General features: G+C 44.2%; 1 protein-coding gene across 1 annotated transcript in view; it reads left to right on the top strand.

The window, feature by feature from the left end:
- The first annotated feature begins 2,943 nt into the window (after window positions 1-2,943).
- Window positions 2,944-18,777, top strand: part of LOC139562110 (phosphatidylcholine:ceramide cholinephosphotransferase 1-like) — a 53,750-nt gene continuing 37,916 nt past the window's right edge. Inside the window, exon 1 of the mRNA XM_071379459.1 lies at window positions 2,944-3,162. The gene's annotated coding sequence lies outside the window, so the exon portion shown is untranslated. The remainder of the gene's footprint in view (window positions 3,163-18,777) is intronic.

Genomic DNA, 18,777 nt, shown 5'->3' with positions numbered 1-18,777 from the left:
CTAGTTAGCTAAAATTGTCCCTTTCCTAAATTAGCCATGGATGGAGATAGGGATTTTGACTTGTGGTTTAACTTAATTGTCCATACTGGGCAATGATTATAATGGCGACTCTGATCAACCATAAATTCATACATTGTGCCCCTTGGCCTGAGAGGATGGAAGTTCAATATGTAGCTAGATGTAGAAGGCTAATGTTAACTAGCTAACGTTGCCCATGAAAGGAAGTTAGCCTAGCGAGCAAGCTTTTTAGCCAGGTAGCCTAAGACAAAAAAAAAATCTGTGTAATGTATGACAGAGTGATAGACCATTTATTCAACATGAAAGAGAGGAAGATGACATTGGTGTTTCTCTACAAGTAGGGTGAGTCTCACACACACACACACACACACACACACAGGAATCATAACCATGGACAGCCACATCATATTTAGCTTAAGTTGATTGGACTAAATTGTTTTTGATATCTTTTAGTGGTCACTGCATTAGACTAAGCAGAGGTGATTTCATGATGTTGAAGTTGAAACGGTGCTGGAATAGTTGAGACAGCTCTAGCCTATATCACGGTCGCAAGAACAAACAACAATGCAATTATCACAACACAGGTTGTAATATGTGATTTTTTTTCTGGCTTGGCTTCCAGTGATTTTACCCATGCACCGCTACTGGATCACAGAGAACTTCAACTTCTTTCTATCAATTTATGAAATTATTCTGGTGAGCAAGAGTTGATTTAGTCTTCAAAATATAATTACATAAGAGAAGCTGCATGTTACTAATTATAGACAAGTTGACTAACAAATAGCCTGCAAAATGTTGGAAATTATAAGCAGAAACATAACTAAATCTGCCAAAAAATCTTTCCGCAATCTGATCATAGCCTATACCGCATTTTCTATATTAGAGGGTTAGGGTTCACTTTATCACATATAAACACATCAGTCTGGTGGTTGCGGATGGGTTATTAGCAATTGGGTGCAGGTGAACAAACAGCTGACCCGCAACACCACTACCAAGTAGCTATTTGGTTAACTATTTAGCAGTTTATGGCTTAGAAGTTTATGGTAGAAGCTGTTCATGGTCCTGTTGGTTCCAGACTTTGCATCTGTACCGCTTGCCGTGTGGTAGCAGAAAGAACAGTCTATGACTTGGGTGGATGGAGTATGACAATTTTAATAGCGCCCGACCATATGGGATTTTTGGATCCGATTTTAGAGCAATATATCAGATTATTTCAATTATTATAGCTGGAATGAAAACAAAATGGTGCAGCCCTACAAAGGTAGTTGAAACAGAAAGCATATTTCAAAAATTTGAGGAAAGAACATTAATGTAAGCACCACATAACATTTAGGAGCACCAGGAAGACGAGGTTTTTGTATGGGGGAAAAACTGATTCTAGTGAAAGGAAGATAAACTGCACTGATTCCAGAAAAAAAAAGTTGCTTTAGGCTCTGAAGACTGAGCTGCCTCATGCTAGCCAGCTGGAAAACAATGACGACACATTTTTCAATGTATTGGTATTTAGATATGTTTTCATAGATCGTAAAACTGTAGCCACTTAATTAATTGCCCTACCCCCCATTGAAGCGAAACGTGAATTTGGACCTGTCCCTGACTACGAAGCGCTACTTTGTAACCTGGTATTTTTTTAGTGTCTCTGGAAAGATTTAAATGACAAGAGCTTGAGGAATACCCTTCGCCAAAACCAAATATAACACACCAGATTTCGCGGGCTTCACTAAAGGGCTGTAACGTTAATGTTACCTTGTAGTCTGAACGTTCAGCATGGCACTTGCTTTACATTTGGGCATAACATTTTTTTTGTCATGACACTTCACATAAACAGTATATGGCCAGTGCGCATGTTTTGCACTTTATAACTAAGATAGACTACAATACGGTCTGTCGTTTCCAATGGGAACAATGAGTCCTAGTGGGCAGAACAAGCAAGGAGGTGGGCAGAGCCTAGCAAGAGCTGTTCTAGCAAGCGTTTGCATAATTATTTTTCTGTGAAGTGCGCGTGTGCAATAACTCAATTCACCTTTACACTCCTAAACAACGCATTTTTTTTATTTAACTTTGGCAAAAGATAAAGTCGACAAACCTTTGTCCACCTTGTTCGTAACATATTTTAGTTTTGGGAACAGAAAACTGTACTGAGTGACAAAATGTGCAGAATGTCGGCCAAAATTAATCTCGTTCCATCCTCCCCCACTGCCGGCCAATGAGCCTCCTCTCACTAACATTTCTGGTAGTGAGTGGTGGAAAGGCCAAGCGGACGCTTCAGATTTACAGTGAAATATCTGTGTCATGGTTCTATCTGTGGCTATAGTGTCCAGTTTTGCTGTAGACCGCCAAGGCAAGATAGGCTTATAGCCATGCAAAGAGTGCCCTCTTCAGGACAAATAATAAAATGCAACAATAAAGTAAAATTCTATGAAGAACGGCTTTTTCCCCGAGCGTTTTCTTCACATTTTATATTGGTCCTTTTCGGTAGATTAAATGCCAATAAAAATACATCCATATAAGGCTAATATCTTAGGCTCAAATTTGTAGGGCCTTCCTCTGATACTGCCCGTTATAGGGGTCCTGGATGGCAGGGAGCTCTGGGGTATCAGTCTAACCTCTGTCACTGAGTAGACTGATAACCCATTTCATGAATCCACAATCCATAAGTACGTGAAATATAAGTATGCCCCCAATGCAATTCTTAAATCAATACATCCACAGTGCGATTTCAACAGATTATATTTTTCGAAGGTCAAATGAACTAATTATTGTAATTTGTTAATATTCCAAACTTGTTCAGCATTATCTAGTTCAATTATGTCATGATTCCGCTATTTGTATCCGTTTGCATCACTTTCAATGAGGAACTTTTTATTTTGAAGGCGAACCGCAAAACCCACTATTGTGGCTAGTCGTTATTGTAGCTAGCTTCACATAGGTTAAAACCACCTACTCACGAAAACAACCCCAAACCATCCCGACTAACGTTACGTTCAATGGTGTTGCATTTATATCGTCTACCCATCGGAATATAAGGGAACCTAAAACGATTTATTTTGAAATTAAGAATATTTTTTCATGTAATAATGTACGCCCGATAGCTACGCCACATTCCTCTGATAGCTACAAGTCGCCAATGTGATGTTATATGCGGTAAGTGTCAACTAGCTGACGTTACAAAGTAGCAAGTACAAGAAACCACAATTTATACATTATCGGGCTACACCATCTATCAACCATATATTTTGTATCAGTTGTTATGGTTGCAATTTGTCTCTATCTAGCTAGCTATTTAACTAGATTTTCTGCATTGCCTGACTAGCTAACTAACATGCTATTCGAGCTAGCTAACACCCCTGTTTTAATCTCTTTAATCTGATATTGTCAGTTAGCTTGCTAGCTCGCGATGTCAAACGCACCAACCGTTCGGTCAAATGAAGAATCTGTGGCCCTTTTAGCGAATGAACTCTTTGACTAAACTGAAAGCTGTTGCTGGCTGACATTTCCATTTAATATCTGGTACCTAACAGACTAAAGAAAGCCAGATTGTTTTAGCAAACTATAACTTGCTATTTTTAGCTGCTTAGTTTAAGCTACACATGCAATGACTGGAGGAAATAAATGGACACCATAAACTCTGTTACACTCAGTGGGGTAAAGTACATAAGTAAAAATACTTTAAGTACTACTAAAGTCTGTACTTCGCTATTTATATTTTTGACAACTTTTACTTAACTACACTCCTAAAGAAAAGAATGTACTTCTTACTCCATACGTTTTCCCTGACACCCAAAAGTACTTGTTACAATTTGAATGCTTAACAGGACAGGAAAATTAACCAATTCACGCGCATATCAAGAGAACTTCCATGGTCATTCCTACTGTCTCTGATCTGGTGGACTGACTAAACACAAATACTCTGTTTGTATATTATGTCTGAGTGTTGGAGTGTGCCCCTGGCTAACCGTAAATAAAATAAAAACGAGAAAATGGTGCCATCTGGTTTGTTTAATATAGGGAATGACAATTGACAATTGGGTACTTTTCCCACCACTTGTTACACCATACTTGATCTAGCTACCTGCAATTGTCTGTGTTGTAGTCTGGTCAATTTTACTCAGTTTGTTACCTTGCTGTGAAGGTTGAGTTAGTCTGATTTAATCAGGCTGCAATACACAATTAATTGTTATATAAGATACAGCCTGAAACTAATGCCTGCCCAATCATGTAAATGTTCCTTACAAGCCACAATGTTTTATACAATTACATTTTAACTTACTCTACCTGTTATCTGTGTGGGTTGTTCTTAAATGTCTCAACATTTGAGACAAAATATTCACTGTATTGTTTACCTGACTTTTCAGAGAGCTGGTAGGTTTTATATTGACTATTTGCTTCTACTTCATACCTTTCAGACCATCAGTATGGTTGAAAGTATGGATTATATCCCTCGTGCTCCGCACAGGTCGAGTTGGTTGCTGGATCGAATCCCTGAGCTGACTAGGTAAAAATCTGTTGTTCTGCCCCTGAACAAGGCAGTTAACCCACTGTTCCCCGGTAGGCCATCATTGTAAATAAGAATTTGTTCTTAACTGACATGCCTAGTTAAATAAAGGGTTAGCTGCAGAGGCTGTGGCTTGAGGGTCATCAAGCTCTAGCCTAGCTAAGGCTGCACGCAGGACAGCGCGTAGTGAGGCAGAGCTTCCTTCTGACTCCGTGTGATCAGAGGCTTGGAATGACTCCTCTGACCCATCTTTAGCGTTCACTGTATGGGTAAACAACACTGGTTAGCACCTCCACCATGTTGGGCGTGTCATCACCCTGGTCACTAAAGTGCCGGTTAGATGCCCGAGTGGAGAGCCGGTCATCATCACGGCTATCTGTGTCCTTTGTTGTGTCCCCCATGCTGGAGGGAGTGCTAGAGAGCCCCGACTCAGGGGGCTTGAAGGAATGCAAAAGCATTTTTAGCTTCTCTATCTCAGAAGATAAGTAATCGATCTTACGAGTGAGGCTCTTACTTTTTTTTTTACAGGTGAAGGGGGCGGGGGCATCAGTTTCATGGGCTTTCCCTCTTTTTGTGGCCTTGGGTGGGTCCTGGCGAACAATGCCAGACGCTGGTAAATTATCTGTGAAAACCAGGCCATCGACTCTGGCTAGCCGCGCTTCTCTCACCTTCACAGGCAGGATGGCACAGTTAATGCAGGGGTCAGAAAGGGCCTCACGCAGGTGGTCAACACCTAGGGAGGTGGGGCACAGGTCATGACCATCTTCTACTTGTAGTTGAGCCACAAGAGGATCAGCCATGCATGCCCAGCATCATTTTGATCTGGTGTTCTCTCAGCTCAGAATGTGTAGAAGAAAATTCTAAAAGATTTATTATGCAATACTGATTAATCAAATGAACTAGTAAAATAGTAACCAGAGACTGTATACAACAGCTACCACAATATACAGTAAGGGTAGAGAGCTACAATAATCTGGTGAGAGTTGTACAGCACCCGCAAAATAATTTTGGGTGAGCCTACTGTAGTTATGACCACAGGGCTGGAGCAGCAGAGATACAGTACCAGTCAAAAGTCTGGACACACCTACTCATTTCAGGGTTTTTCTTTATTTGTACTATTTTCTACATTGTAGAATAATAGTGAATACATCAAAACTATGAAATATCACTTATGGAATCATGTAGTAAATATATTTAAGATATTCTTCAAAGTAGTCACCCTTTACCTTGATGATAGCTTTGCACAATCTTGTCACCTGGAATGTGTTTCAATTATTAGGTGTGCCTATATTTTCTTAATGCGTTGGAGCCAATCAGTGAGAAGGTAGGGGTGGTATACAGATAGCCCTATTTGGTAAAATACCAAGTCCATATTATGGCAAGAACAGCTCAAATAAGCAAAGAGAAATGACAGTCCATCATTACTTTAAGACCTGAAGGTCAGTCAATACGGAAAATTGTGCAGTCGCAAAAACCATCAAGAGCTATGATGAAACTGGCTCTCAGGAGGACTGCCACCGGAAAGGAAGACCCAGAGTTACTTCTGCTGCAGAGGATAAGTTCATTGGTGTTACCAGCCTCAGAAATTGCAGCCCAATTAAATGCTTCAGAGTTCAAGTGACAGACACATATCAACATCAACTGTTCAGATGACAGTTGCGTGAATCAGGCCTTCATGGTCGAATTGCTGCAAAGAAACCACTAAAGGACACCAATAAGAAGAAGAGACTTGTTTGGGCCAAGAAACACGAGCAATGGACATTAGACCGGTGGAAATCTGTCCTTTGGTCTGATGAGTCCAAATGTGAGATTTTTGGTTCCAACCGCCATGTGTTTGTGAGACGCAGAGTAGGTGAACGGATGATCTCTCCATGTGTGGTTCCCACCGTGAAGCATGGAGGAGGTGGTGTGATGGTGTGGGGGTGCTTTGCTGGTGACACTGTCTGTGATTTATTTAGGATTCAAGGCACACTTAACCTGCATGGCTACCACAGCATTCTGCAGCGATACGCCATCCCATCTGGTTTGGGCTTAGTTGGACTATCATTTGTTTTTCAACAGGACAATGACCCAACATGCCTCCAGGCTGTATAAGGGCTATTTGACCAAGAATGAGAGTGATGGAGTGCTGCATCAGATGACCTGGCCTCCACAATCACCAGACCTCGACTCAATTGAGATAGTTTGGGATGAGTTGGACCGCGGAATGAAGGAAAAGCAGCCAACAAGTGCTCTGCATATGTGGGAACTACTTCAAGACTGTTGGAAAAGCATTCCAGGTGAAGTTGGTTGAGAGAATGCCAAGACTGTGCAAAGCTGTCAAGGTAAGGGGTGGCTACTTTGAAGAATATAAATATATTTTCATTTGTTTAACACTTTTTTAGTTACTACACGATTCCATATGTGTTATTTCATAGTTTAGTTTTGATGTCTTAACTATTATTCTACAAATGTAGAAAATAGTAAAAATGAAGAATAACCCTGGAATGAGTAGGTGTGTCCAAACTTTTGACTGGTACTATACGTTTAAACGTAGGCTTCTTTATGTGAAACACGCATGAATGGCTGTTGTTTGGTCAACCAAGCTGACAACACAGTGGCAGCTCGGTGGAGTTGGTAAGCTAGCTGACGACACACATTGTTAGCTAGGCTGATTTGGTAAACTAGCTAGCTAGTAGCGTGCTAGTAATACCAGGGGAGAGGGATGCCTAGGAATTTCACGTCTTATAGTTGGCTAGGCTAACAACCTTCCTAGATGCAGTTATCTAGGGAAGTGATCTGTTCGAGTTTTAAATAGTCAAAGGACGACTGTCTTGCCCATGCCCCAATGTCCGATGACTCCACACGGATGCTGAGAATGGTCCCAGTAGTCCCCGGACTGCTCTTCAGCCCTGTGGCTAATTGGGCCATTGAACGTAGAAAACAGCTGAGTCAGGCTACACCGCTGTGGAGCCCAGAAACCAGGCATCCGATTGTGGCAGAGGGTTAGGCCTGATGTGCGTGAACCTCACCGTTCTCACTCGGCCCAGCCCTACACAAGCCTGTGGTCCTTCAACCAATCCTAACACAGGTTCTCGCCAGCCCCAGACGGCGATGCAGCCGTGGTTAGCAACCCCACAAACAGGCGTAGGGACAGAAACTGAGTGGCGGGGGTCAGCCGTTGGCATCTCACTCCTCAGACCCATGGGTGGTGATGACCCTCTCACAAGGGTACAGGCTCCAGTTCTGACACCGGCCCCCACCATTCTCAGGGATCAGAATGACTTCAGTCACAGACCCTCTGAAAGCTTGCACCTTCAACAAGGAGATAGCAGGGCATCAGAACAGCAAGATGGCTTTTACTCAACCTATTTCCTGGCTCCGAAGGATGATGGAGGGTTCCGTCCAGTTCTGCATTTAAAATGATTAAATGTTCACCTTCCAGGGCCAGGTATACCAGTTTGTGGTATTACCCTTCAAGTAGCCCTGAGCTTTCTCCACCTACAGGGTAGATTCTTATTTATCTCGACGACTGGCTCATCTGCGCCCCCCTCGTGAGGGTGTGGCCAAGGGCACAGGGCTGACACTGAACCACGTCACCACACCGGGTCTTACCGTGAACAATGAAAAGAGGAACTTCATACCAAGCCAATTGGTCACCTTTGTCATGGCTCTGAACTCCTGCACTATGAGGGCATGTCTAACACCTCAACGCGTGGCCAGCATTATTCTTCTTCCTCAATAATTACAGTTGAATAAGTTGGTGAAGGTATGAATGTTCCAACAACTGATGGTCATGCTCGCGGTGGCCTCCATGGTGACACCGTAAGGCCTGCTGTCTCACTACAAGTGTGGTTCAACGACCTCTGCTTGGACCCCTACCGGAACATAAACACCAAAATACGGGTGTCAAGGGTGTGCTACTCTACTCTGCGGCCGTGGAGGAAGAGAGCCTGCCTGACTACAGGTGTACTACTTGGATCAATTCCTGGGGAGCAGTGTGGCAACAGGTCTGTATGGGGAGAGTGGTGCCCCTGCTGGTGGAAAGCGCACATCAACGTGCTGGAACTTCAGACAGTTTACCTAGCCCTGAATAACTTTCTGCCGGTTCTCAAACACAAACATGACCTGATAAGATCATACAATACATAGACAGTGTTACACATCAACCATCAAGGTGATATGAGGTCTGTAGGGTCCCTTCATGTGGCCCAACAACTCTTGATATGGGCCCTACCACATCTGGCCTCCCTACGAGCCATTCATTTCCCAGTCAAGGTGAACGAGGTGGGAAATGATTGTTGCAACAGAAACTGCCCCCGGGGAATGGAGACTTCGCCCACAAGTATTGAGGATGATATGTCAGCGGTATGGAACAGCACATGTGAACCTGTTCGCCTCAGAGCAAACTTCCCACTGCTCCCTCTGGTTCTCTCTGGCAGAGTCTAAGAGCCCCCTGGGCATAGATGCCTTAACAACACACATGGCCAGAGGGCCTACTGTATGCTTTCCTTCCAACCGCCCTGATCTTAGCAATGCTGCACAGGTTCTCTCAGGCTCAGCACAGGCTGCCGCTTGTAGCCCCCAGATAGCCGGTGAGATCCTGGTTTCCAACCCTCCTCAGTCTTCTGGAGGGAGAGCCATGGCAGCTCCCTCACAGACAGGACCTGCTCTCACAGTTGGAGTGCAGGATATGGCATCTCTGACCAGACCAACTACAGCTTCCTTCAGAAACTATTGGACTCAGGTCGCTCTGCCTCTACCTTGAAGGTGTATGCCTCAGGCATATTGGCTAACCATTTACGCATCGATGGAAAATTGTCAGTGACCCACTACCTCATCTGCCAATTCAGAGGTTAGTAGTGCTATTCCTCGTGACCTTGTTGGTATGAGGCATCAGTACTTTCAACCATACTGACGAATGTAACTATGGTTCTACAAATACCTGGAAGACCATCAGTACTTTCCTGTCACTCTGAATCTTTTGGCGAGAAGATTCTCTAAGATAATGCGTGGTCTGATGTACTGTTTTATATGAAACGCGGAGGCAAGGCCTCCCACACTGTCACGTCACCGGCGTGACATTGTTGTTATTATTACTTGACCTGATCAGAGCGCCAGGGATATAATCCATACTTTCAACTGTACCGATGGTCTTCCAGGTATTCGTAGAACCGTAGTTACATTCGTAACTTCTGTTTTCTCTCGTCAATAGCTAGTGCAACCAAGCAGGCATGTCATAAAAATGGTACAGTGCCTTCAGAAAGTATTCATACCCTTGCTTTATTCCACATTTTGTTCTTACAGCCTGATTTCAAAATTGATTAAATATATATTTTTTCTCACCAATCTGCACACAATACCCTATAATGACAGTGAAAACATGTTTTTTGAAATTTCAGCTAATTTATTTAACTTAAAAAAAAGAAGAAAAAAAGGGGTTGATTGTTCTCCATCCTCCCCTGATTCAGAATCTACAATTTTATTGTCATGGCATGCTTGGTTCAATAGCCATTGGCAAGAGAACGCAAACCTAACTTTACCTGGTGCCAAAGCAACCATATACCGGCTGGGTCTCTAAAAAAACACTTTTATTCAACTTTCTGGTGTGTACATTTACATGATTTTGCAGGCATTCGTTTCAGGCTGTATATAGCAATTAATTGTGTATTACAGCCTGATTAATGAGACTAAGGTTGAGTAGGCATACTAAGGAGCTACTTTTCAGTATGAACTCACTATGGCCATGTGAAAGTGTAGTGGTTGCAAAGAAACATCAACAAACAGATTTACAGCGATGTAGATACAGTTGAAGTCGGAAGTTTACATACACCTTAGCCAAATGCATTTAAACTCAGTTTTTCACAATTCCAGACATTTTAATCAGAGTAAAAGTTCCCTGTCTTAGGTTAGTTAGGAACACCACTTTATTTTAAGAATGTGAAATGTCAGAATAATAGTAGAGATTTATTTAAGCTTTTATTTTTTTCATCACATTCCCAGTGGGTCAGAAGTTTACATACACTCAATTAGTATTTGGTAGCATTGTCTTTAAATTGTTTAACTTGGGTCAAACGTTTCGGGTAGCCTTCCACAAGCTTCCCACAATAAGTTGGGTGAATCTTGGCCCATTCCTCCTGACAGAGCTGGTGCAACCGAGTTAGGTTTGTAGGCCTCTTTGCTCGCACACGCCTTTTCGGTTCTGCCCACAAATGTTCTATAGGATTGAGGTCAGGGCTTTGTGATGGCCACTCCAATACCTTGAATTTGTTGTCCTTAAGCCATTTTGCCACAACTTTGGAAGTATGCTTGGGGTCATTGTCCATTTGGAAGACCCATTTGCGACCAAGCTTTAACTTCCTGACTGATGTCTTGAGATGTTGCTTCAATATATCCACATACTTTTCCTGCCTCATGATGCAATCTCTTTTGTGAAGTGCACCAGTCCCTCCTGCAGCAAAGCACCAGCACAACATGTGGCTCCCCCCGTGCTTCACGGTAGGGATGGTGTTTTTCGGCATGCAAGCCTCCCCCTTTTTCCTCCAAACATAATGATGGTCATTATGGCCAAACGGTTATATATATATATATTTTCTCCCAAGGATGAACCAGACTTGTGGAGGTCTACAATTTTTTATCTGATGTCTTGGCTGATTTCTTTTGATTTCCCCATGATGTCAAGCAAAGAGGCACCGAGTTTGAAGGTAGTAGGCCTTGAAATACATCCACAGGTACACCTCCAATTGACTCAAATGATGTCAATTAGCCTATCAGAAGCTTCTAAAGCCATGACATAATTTTCTGGAATATTCCAAGCTGTTTAAAGGCACAGTAAACTTCTGACCCACTGGAATTGTGATACAGTGAGTTATAAGTGAAATAATCTGTCTGTAAACAATTGTTGGAAAAATGACTTGTGTCAGGCACAAATTAGATGTCCTAACCGACGTGCCAAACTATAGTTTGTTAACAAGAAATTTGTGGAGTGGTTGAAAAACGAGTTATAATGACTCCAACCTAAGTATGTAAACTTCCGACTTCAACTGTATATCTCACAATTCTTTGACTTGCAAGTTGTCACAGTGTTTTTTGTTTGCTCAATCTATGGTCCAGTGTAATCCTGATTTGGCTGATTCTTTTCATGGTTTGATTGTAGAGAGGACATGAGGCAAGTTCAGGCAGAGAGTGTGTGACCTGATTTACTATTAGTTACCATGAAGCTTCTCTAAATGGTCCTCCACCTTGGGGAGAGAGAAGTAAACATCAACACAGATATTTTTACACATGCTTTTGAAGAGCATATAGCAGGCCATGAATGCTGCCAGGCAACCTCTGAAGTATGAAAATAAAATCAACAACAGAAAGCAGCCCTGAGGACTTCCAAACTGTGTGCAAATGTCCAGAGAAAGGGAGAGGCTAGAATGAAAATGTGAGGTTTGGTTTCAAAAAGGGGGAAGGGTCATGGTGCTGTTCTTGTGAAAGCACTTATTATTACCAAAGATACTTCCTACTCTGAGGGATGATAAAATGACGAATGTGTAAGGGGTCAGGGCATTATGTCAATGAACACAACAATCTTTTTATTTTATTGTTGTCAGTATGGCCAGTTCACTTTGCAAAGGAATTATCATTGCCAAGCATGTCTATGGACAAGCAGATGAGTTCAAAGCAGACAAGACAAGTCTGTGTTTGTGTGCTTGCAGAAACAACAACATTGCTGTATTTTGGATTCAAACTGAAGGCTTCTTGATTTTAGCAAACCAACATTTTCACACGCAGCTCTTTGACATAGTTTTTATATCAACTTATTTTGGGAGTTATGGCTTTGCTTACTGAAAGCCTATACATTATTTCATATCTAGGCTATGAGGTAAATGGGACCCTTCCTACCGCAGTCTGTATGCATACTCTGAACCACATGATGGCAATGACTCTTCACTCTGTTCGTCTCTATGCATAATTAGAAACGCATGAAGTTCTACCAACACTCACATGATATGCCCAAGTTTGCCTGGCTAGCAACTGGTCTTGGAGGTCTAGTGCACTTGGATCTATGTTGAAAGAGGATATACAGTGGGGCAAAAAACGTATTTAGTCAGCCACCAATTGTGCAAGTTCTCCCACTTAAAAAGATGAGAGAGGCCTGTAATTTTCATCATAGGTACACTTCAACTATGACAGACAAAATGAGAAAAAGAAATCCAGAAAATCACATTGTAGGATTTTTTATGAATTTATTTGCAAATTATGGTGGAAAATAAGTATTTGGTCAATAACAAAAGTTTATCTCAATACTTTGTTATATTACCTTTGTTGGCAATGACAGAGGTCAAACGTTTTCTGTAAGTCTTCACAAGGTTTTCACACACTGTTGCTGGTATTTTGGCCCATTCCTCCATGCAGATCTCCTCTAGAGCAGTGATGTTTTGGTGTTGTTGCTGGGCAACACGGACTTTCAACTCCCTCCAAATATTTTCTATGGGGTTGAGATCTGGAGACTGGCTAGGCCACTCCAGGACCTTGAAATGCTTCTTACGAAGCCACTCCTTCGTTGCCCGGGCGGTGTGTTTGGGATCATTGTCATGCTGAAAGACCCAGCCACGTTTCATCTTCAATGCCCTTGCTGATGGAAGGAGGTTTTCACTCAAAATCTCACGATACATGGCCCCATTCATTCTTACCTTTACACGGATCAGTCGTCCTGGTCCCTTTGCAGAAAAACAGCCCCAAAGCATGATGTTTCCACCCCCATGCTTCACAGTAGGTATGGTGTTCTTTGGATGCAACTCAGCATTCTTTGTCCTCCAAACACGACGAGTTTAGTTTTTACCAAAAAGTTATATTTTGGTTTCATCTGACCATATGACATTCTCCCAATCTTCTTCTGGATCATCCAAATGCTCTCTAGCAAACCTCAGACGGGCCTGGACATGTACTGGCTTAAGCAGGGGGACACGTCTGGCACTGCAGGATTTGAGTCCCTGGCGGCGTAGTGTGTTACTGATGGTAGGCTTTGTTACTTTGGTCCCAGCTCTCTGCAGGTCATTCACTAGGTCCCCCCGTGTGGTTCTGGGATTTTTGCTCACCGTTCTTGTGATCATTTTGACCCCACGGGGTGAGATCTTGCGTGGAGCCCCAGATCGAGGGAGATTATCAGTGGTCTTGTATGTCTTCCATTTCCTAATAATTGCTCCCACAGTTGATTTCTTCAAACCAAGCTGCTTACCTATTGCAGATTCAGTCTTCCCAGCCTGGTGCAGGTCTACAATTTTGTTTCTGGTGTCCTTTGACATCTCTTTGGTCTTGGCCATAGTGGAGTTTGGAGTGTGACTGTTTGAGGTTGTGGACAGTTGTCTTTTATACTGATAACAAGTTCAAACAGGTGCCATTAATACAGGTAACGAGTGGAGGACAGAGGATCCTCTTCAAGAAGAAGTTACAGTTCTGTGAGAGCCAGAAATATTGCTTGTTTGTAGGTGACCAAATACTTATTTTCCACCATAATTTGCAAATAAATTCATTAAAAATCCTACAATGTGATTTTCTGGATTTTTTTTCTCATTTTGTCTGTCATAGTTGAAGTGTACCTATGATGAAAATTACAGGCCTCTCTCATCTTTTTAAGTGGGAGAACTTGCACAATTGGTGGCTGACAATACTTTTTTGCCCCACTGTATCCCATCTAATGTTTACATCTGATGATCTGAGTCATACGTACATTTAGGGCATTTCCATGTAAAAGGACCCATGAGCACCAACGTGAAGTTCATTGGAATATGTCAAATTGGGTGTCAAATGAAACTAATGCAGGGCAATACAATACACGACTTTAAAATATCTAACGTCACTGAACCTCTCACATTAAACGACCGTCTTTCCTGTAGTTTTTTGTCTTGCCAACGTAGTGGTGCACACACTAAGCAATGTATCACAGATGGGGGGATTCACACACTACAAGATTCTTCAATTGGTTGTCAGGATTCTCGATACCACATGAAAACGATGTGATTTAGATTGTTAACATAGCTAGAATGAGCTGTGGCTCAAAGCAGCCTCATAAACATTATCAGTCAGACATTCACGCTTGCCATACAGAGTTTAAATATCTAGCCAATTTACATTTACATTTAAGTCATTTAGCAGACGCTCTTATCCAGAGCGACTTACAAATTGGTGCATTCACCTTATGACATCCAGTGGAACAGCCACTTTACAATAGTGCATCTAAATCTTTTAAGGGGGGGGGGGTCAGAAGGATTACTTTATCCTATCCTAGGTATTTCTTGAAGAGGTGGGGTTTCAGGTGTCTCCGGAAGGTGGTGATTGACTCCGCTGTCCTGGCGTCGTGAGGGAGTTTGTTCCACCATTGGGGTGCCAGAGCAGCGAACAGTTTTGACTGGGCTGAGCGGGAACTGTACTTCCTCAGTGGTAGGGAGGCGAGCAGGCCAGAGGTGGATGAACGCAGTGCCCTTGTTTGGGTGTAGGGCCTGATCAGAGCCTGAAGGTACTGAGGTGCCGTTCCCCTCACAGCTCCGTAGGCAAGCACCATGGTCTTGTAGCGGATGCGAGCTTCAACTGGAAGCCAGTGGAGAGAGCGGAGGAGCGGGGTGACGTGAGAGAACTTGGGAAGGTTGAACACCAGACGGGCTGCGGCGTTCTGGATGAGTTGTAGGGGTTTAATGGCACAGGCAGGGAGCCCAGCCAACAGCGAGTTGCAGTAATCCAGACGGGAGATGACAAGTGCCTGGATTAGGACCTGCGCCGCTTCCTGTGTGAGGCAGGGTCGTACTCTGCGGATGTTGTAGAGCATGAACCTACAGGAACGGGCCACCGCCTTGATGTTAGTTGAGAACGACAGGGTGTTGTCCAGGATCACGCCAAGGTTCTTAGCGCTCTGGGAGGAGGACACAATGGAGTTGTCAACCGTGATGGCGAGATCATGGAACGGGCAGTCCTTCCCCGGGAGGAAGAGCAGCTCCGTCTTGCCGAGGTTCAGCTTGAGGTGGTGGTCCGTCATCCACACTGATATGTCTGCCAGACATGCAGAGATGCGATTTGCCACCTGGTCATCAGAAGGGGGAAAGGAGAAGATTAATTGTGTGTCGTCTGCATAGCAATGATAGGAGAGACCATGTGAGGTTATGACAGAGCCAAGTGACTTGGTGTATAGCGAGAATAGGAGAGGGCCTAGAACAGAGCCCTGGGGGACACCAGTGGTGAGAGCACGTGGTGAGGAGACAGATTCTCGCCACGCCACCTGGTAGGAGCGACCTGTCAGGTAGGACGCAATCCAAGCGTGGGCCGCGCCGGAGATGCCCAACTCGGAGAGGGTGGAGAGGAGGATCTGATGGTTCACAGTATCGAAGGCAGCCGATAGGTCTAGGAGGATGAGAGCAGAGGAGAGAGAGTTAGCTTTAGCAGTGCGGAGCGCCTCCGTGATACAGAGAAGAGCAGTCTCAGTTGAATGACTAGTCTTGAAACCTGACTGATTTGGATCAAGAAGGTCATTCTGAGAGAGATAGCGGGAGAGCTGGCCAAGGACGGCACGTTCGAGAGTTTTGGAGAGAAAAGAAAGAAGGGATACTGGTCTGTAGTTGTTGACATCGGAGGGATCGAGTGTAGGTTTTTTCAGCAGGGGTGCAACTCTCGCTCTCTTGAAGACGGAAGGGACGTAGCCAGCGGTCAAGGATGAGTTGATGAGCGAGGTGAGGTAAGGGAGAAGGTCTCCGGAAATGGTCTGGAGAAGAGAGGAGGGGATAGGGTCAAGCGGGCAGGTTGTTGGGCGGCCGGCCGTCACAAGACGCGAGATTTCATCTGGAGAGAGAGGGGAGAAAGAGGTCAGAGCACAGGGTAGGGCAGTGTGAGCAGAACCAGCGGTGTCGTTTGACTTAGCAAACGAGGATCGGATGTCGTCGACCTTCTTTTCAAAATGGTTGACGAAGTCATCTGCAGAGAGGGAGGAGGGGGGAGGAGGGGGAGGAGGATTCAGGAGGGAGGAGAAGGTGGCAAAGAGCTTCCTAGGGTTAGAGGCAGATGCTTGGAATTTAGAGTGGTAGAAAGTGGCTTTAGCAGCAGAGACAGAAGAGGAAAATGTAGAGAGGAGGGAGTGAAAGGATGCCAGGTCCGCAGGGAGGCGAGTTTTCCTCCATTTCCGCTCGGCTGCCCGGAGCCCTGTTCTGTGAGCTCGCAATGAGTCGTCGAGCCACGGAGCAGGAGGGGAGGACCGAGCCGGCCTGGAGGATAGGGGACATAGAGAGTCAAAGGATGCAGAAAGGGAGGAGAGGAGGGTTGAGGAGGCAGAATCAGGAGATAGGTTGGAGAAGGTTTGAGCAGAGGGAAGAGATGATAGGATGGAAGAGGAGAGAGTAGCGGGGGAGAGAGAGCGAAGGTTGGGACGGCGCGATACCATCCGAGTAGGGGCAGTGTGGGAAGTGATGGATGAGAGCGAGAGGGAAAAGGATACAAGGTAGTGGTCGGAGACTTGGAGGGGAGTTGCAATGAGGTTAGTGGAAGAACAGCATCTAGTAAAGATGAGGTCAAGCGTATTGCCTGCCTTGTGAGTAGGGGGGGAAGGTGAGAGGGTGAGGTCAAAAGAGGAGAGGAGTGGAAAGAAGGAGGCAGAGAGGAATGAGTCAAAGGTAGACGTGGGGAGGTTAAAGTCACCCAGAACTGTGAGAGGTGAGCCGTCCTCAGGAAAGGAGCTTATCAGGGCATCAAGCTCATTGATGAACTCTCCAAGGGAACCTGGAGGGCGATAAATGATAAGGATGTTAAGCTTGAAAGGGCTGGTAACTGTGACAGCATGGAATTCAAAGGAGGCGATAGACAGATGGGTAAGGGGAGAAAGGGAGAAAGACCACTTGGGAGAGATGAGGATCCCGGTGCCGCCACCCCGCTGACCAGAAGCTCTCGGGGTGTGCGAGAACACGTGGGCAGACGAGGAGAGAGCAGTAGGAGTAGCAGTGTTATCTGTGGTGATCCATGTTTCCGTCAGTGCCAAGAAGTCGAGGGACTGGAGGGAAGCATAGGCTGAGATGAACTCTGCCTTGTTGGCCGCAGATCGGCAGTTCCAGAGGCTGCCGGAGACCTGGGACTCCACGTGGGTGGTGCGCGCTGGGACCACCAGGTTAGGGTGGCCGCGGCCACGCGGTGTGAAGCGTTTGTATGGTCTGTGCAGAGAGGAGAGAACAGGGATAGACAGACACATAGTTGACAGGCTACAGAAGAGGCTACGCTAATGCAAAGGAGATTGGAATGACAATTGAACTACACGTCTCGAATGTTCAGAAAGTTAAGCTTGCGTTGCAGAAATCTTCTTGACCAAAATTATTAAAATGATACAGTACTGCGGAAGTGGGCTAGCTAGCAGTGGCTGCGTTGTTGACTTTGTTTGAGAGTGTCGCTGGCTAGGTAACCTCGGTAGCTAGCTATGTAACCTCGGTAACTGGCTCGTTAATTAGTATAAACTACACAATTGTCTTAGATACAAGGACAGCAAAGACAACTATGTAGCTAGCTAACACTACACTAATCAATCGTTCCGTTGATCCGTTGAATGTAATAGTTTCTACAGTGTTGCTATTCGGTGGCTAGCTGGCTAGCGAGCAGTGTTGACTACGTTACGTTACGTTAAAAGGACGAAAAATAGCTGGCTAGCTAACCGAATTAGTCTAAACTACGCAGTTATCTTAGAAACAAAGACAGCAAAGACAACTATGTAGCTAGCTAACACTACACTAATCGAGTCGTTCCGTTGAATGTAATAGTTACTACAGTGTTGCTGTTCGGTGGCTAGCTGGCTAGGTAGCAGTGTTGACTACGTTACGTTAAAAGTTACGTTAAAAGAACGAAGAATAGCTGGCTAGCTACGCAATTATCTTTGATACAAAGACGGCTAAGTAGCTAGCTAAGATTAAACAAATCAAACCGTTGTACTGTAATGAAATGAAATGAGAATGTGAAAATGTGATACTACCTGAGGAGCGAAGCGGAATGCGACCGGTTTCCACTCTAGCTTTCCACTCAATAAATGTTGAATTGAAAAAACATTGCTTGTGAACTTGTGAACTTCAGAGCTGTAATAATTTGACACTTTGTACTTGCTTTTTAAACTTCTTAGGGATAGGGGGCAGTATTTTCACGTCCGGATAAAAAGCGTGCCCAAAGTTACCCAGGCCCAGAAGCTAGGATATGCATATAATTGGTAGATTTGGATAGAAAACAATCTAAAGTTTCTAAAACTGTTCAAATAATGTCTGTAAGTTTAACAGAACTGATTTGGCAGG

The sequence above is a fragment of the Salvelinus alpinus genome, chromosome 32 (genome assembly GCF_045679555.1).
Source record: "Salvelinus alpinus chromosome 32, SLU_Salpinus.1, whole genome shotgun sequence".
Classification (NCBI taxonomy): Eukaryota; Metazoa; Chordata; class Actinopteri; order Salmoniformes; family Salmonidae; genus Salvelinus; species Salvelinus alpinus.
This window is presented reverse-complemented; position numbering and strand designations above follow the sequence as displayed.